Here is a 3630-nt window from a genome sequence, read left to right as displayed (position 1 = left end):
CGTGCCGCCCGCCCGCCGCGCTCCCCGGGGCAGAGCGAGGCCCCCCGCCGCCCCTTTATGGAGCGGGAGCCCCCCTCTGTGCCCGCCCCTTCAGCTGGGGCCCCCGCCCTCCCCCTGCCCCCCACCTGGGCGCGGCCAGCCGGTCTCTGCTCTGCAGCAGCGCGCCTCCCCCCTCCAAGGGGCTGGCGCTTCGGGAGGCGTGGGGGCAGGGGGGGGGGGGGGTGGTGGCAGGACCAAGGCTCTTGTGGGGCCAAAACCTGTCCTGGCCGGGGCTTTGACTAGCCGGGATCCTTGCCTCTCTCTCTTCCTCGCCTGCCACTGGTCTCCCCCTTAGACTTGTTCCTCGCGCATCTACCTCTGAAGCTACAGCTTTGGGCGCTAGCAAAAGAGAGGAAACCACAGAAACCATTTAACGTGGAACGTTCACCCGTGCCCCGACCCCACCCCACCCCTCTGTGCGCACCTGTGCGCGGTAGCCACGCAGTCCCCACCCTCGAACCACCCAGAGCCAGGGTCTCCCCAGCTGCTCTGCTTCCCTGCGCTCCTCCCCGGGCCGCCCTCTCCCACTCCGCCCTGCCTCCTTCTCTCCGCGGGGTCCCACACCCGGCGGTGGACGAACACTGAGCATCGTTCAGAGTTGGGATGCTGAGCTCCTTCGCCACTCTCAGCATCAGTGCCCCCTCTCTACCATCACACACACCCCTCACTTTCTTGGGTGCTGCAACTCATTGCCTCTCAGAAGCATCACCCAGGATGTCCTCACCCGCTCCTGCCCTGCTGCGCTGGCTGTTCCCATGGAAGGCACACTGTCCCGTCTGCCCGGTTTGGAGGTTTCTAATTCCTGGGACACTCAGTACAGGATGACACCTCAGTGCTACAGGGCACCCTCTGCTTGTTGACCAAGAGGTATTTATCATCTCCCTGTTAGGTAATACATTAAATACATTCCTTCCACACATCTCTCTCTCTCTCTCTCTCTCTCTCTCTCTCTCTCTCTCTCTCTCTCTCTCTCTCTCTCTCTCTCTCCAGGGACCCCAGGAGAAAATGAATTGGGATCAAGTAATCAAAGAAGGCGGGACAAAGAGTTGTACAATAGTAGGTGTGAAGAGGAGCCCAGCCCGCAGGAGGAAAGCTATGCCAAAGAAAGGCTGAGAGGAAAGGTGGCATAAAGCACAGAAGGAGGGCAGCCAAGGGTGTCTGGGTGCTGACTCAGAGAAGGGAAGAGGAAATAGGTAATGAACGAAGTTGGAGAAGACGGGGTACTTCGGTTGTCCACTGCTCACCCCGTGAGAATCACCCAAGCTGACAGAAGCGCTTTGCACGGAGTCATCAGGTGCTGGCTCTCACAGTTTCTTGGGCAGTTTCTGCGCTGGCTTTCCAGTGCAGACCCCGTCCCAGCTTCCTCACTGACTGCCTGCTAGTTGAGGACAGCCAAGCCTAGATGTCCAGCAAAGACCTGAGCTTCTGATCTACATCTCCTCCCTGCTGAACAACTGCGTGTCCTTCATGATGTCTAATTCAACCCTACCCAAAGCTGAACCAGTGTATCTTCCCCTCCATGTCCCTATCCATACCCAGATTTTCCCTCTGCTGTTCCTGGTTGTTGCTGTTCACATCTGTTCTCAAAGCTATAGCCTTCTTGGTGTTGTGGGGTCGAACCCTGTGTTCAAAATAAGACCACCGGAGGCTGATGATTGATTTTAAAAAAGCAGGCAAGGATTTATTGAACTGGCCAAGACAGCCACAAGAGCACCACACGCAGGTGGCCACACTCACGACTGCACCCGTTCCAGGACCTTTTAAAGGTCCAAACCATGAGAATTTTCCTTCGTTCTAAATTCTAAATTCTAAAGGCTGGAAACAGCCTGCAGGGTCTGCAGCTGCTGGACATTGGAATGTGGCCCTATCTTGCATAGCCGATAATACAGAAGCAGAGCTCAGCGGTTACTCTCTAAAGGTTATCTACAGTTTCTACCCCTGAAGCTACTGAGTCAGTGGGAATCAATCCCCTGTAGTTCTGGTCCCAGGCACAGGAAAATTGCCTTAGCCTCCAAATCTCCACCTGGAAGCTGAGGTAACTACCCTATGTTTAAGCAGGTGCAGAAGCCAGAATAGCAGGGTTAAAATTCAAACAGCAGTTTTTACCCAAGTATGGTTGCTACCATATTTCATTGGGAAGCTGGCACATAGACCCAGAAAACCATAGATTTCTTAATGCCACACAGTACCAGGAGAATAAGCAATGTGACATTTCAAACACAACTCAGGCGAGAACTTTTTTTTAAATGAAATGTCTTCTATCTCAATTCCCTCCTCTCCATTTTTCTAACTTTGGCCTTCATTGATTTTTTTCATTACTGTACTAGTTAGCTTTTGCACTACCCTAGAAGTCAGTGGCTTAACAAAACCAATTATCTTCACTTTATGCGGGTTGGGAGTCAGCTGACCAAGGCTGGGTTTGGCTGATCTTGACTGTGTTCATTCATTCATCTGTGGAGCAACTGAGAGCCCTGCCCCAGGCTGGGTTTGGGTGGGGAACCTTTGCTGAGGCAGCTCTATTCCACATGGCTCTCATCCCATGGTGAGTGACCTAGTCCCAACATATCTTCATAATGTCAATAACAGAAGCATGAGAGTACAAGAAACACACAAGACTTCTTGAGAGTCAGACCAAGAACAAGTACACTCTTACCTCCTATTCATTCTATTGGTTACGTCAAATCACACGTTGGATTCCAGAGTCATTCCAGAGTCAGGGTGGGAGAGAATTGCAAAGTTAGATGGCAAAAGACAGGGATACAGGAAGAGATAAAGGATTTGAATTGATAACGTTAACTGTTCAGTATCACTTATGTACAGAAAGGATCCAAATTGTAATGTACTGCTTGATTGATTTGCACAAGCTGAACACATTATTGTAACCAGCACTTAGGTAGAGAAACAGATTATTAGCATAAGAAAAGCTCCCCTCCTACCTCCTTATATCTCCTCCCAGGATAATCACCACTCTGACTTCTAATACCATAATTCTGTTATGCCTGCTTTTTTAATTTTTATTTTTCAATGATAGTTGACATTCAAAATTATTTTTATATTAATTTCAAGTGTAAAGCATAGTGGTTAGACAATAATATCTGCAAAGTGAACACCCCAACATGTAAAGCTTGAATTTTTATAAATGTAATCATATAGTATTTACTCTCTGTACGTGTTTTTAATGGTACCCGAGATTTCTTTTAATCAGGCATGGTTAGATACACAGACGTAGAAATGACTGCCATGAATGAAGATTATACTCACAGATCCCTAAAAAAAGGAGGCATAGAATGCCACACAAAATCACTTGGGGAAGAACCAGGATAAGTCAGAAGGCAGAGGGAAGGAAAGGAAAATGTGGACAGCAGTTTTTATTGTGGTTTCTACAGGAAGGAATGGACAAGGCAGGGTAAAAAGGCTTAGGATTGTCTAGTTTAACTTCCTGGTTTGAATAATTTCAGTGTGCTTTTGGCTTTAGGAACTATTTCTCATTTTTTGGTACCTGTCTCTTGGTTGATTAGAACAGGTAAATTGTGGTCCAGAGTGAGCTTGATATAAGAGGTGGTATGGGGGGGGGAAGAGAGAGAGAGAGGG

Source organism: Pipistrellus hanaki (assembly GCF_964339955.1).
Source record: "Pipistrellus hanaki genome assembly, chromosome: 12".
NCBI classification, from domain to species: Eukaryota; Metazoa; Chordata; class Mammalia; order Chiroptera; family Vespertilionidae; genus Pipistrellus; species Pipistrellus hanaki.
This window is presented reverse-complemented; position numbering follows the sequence as displayed.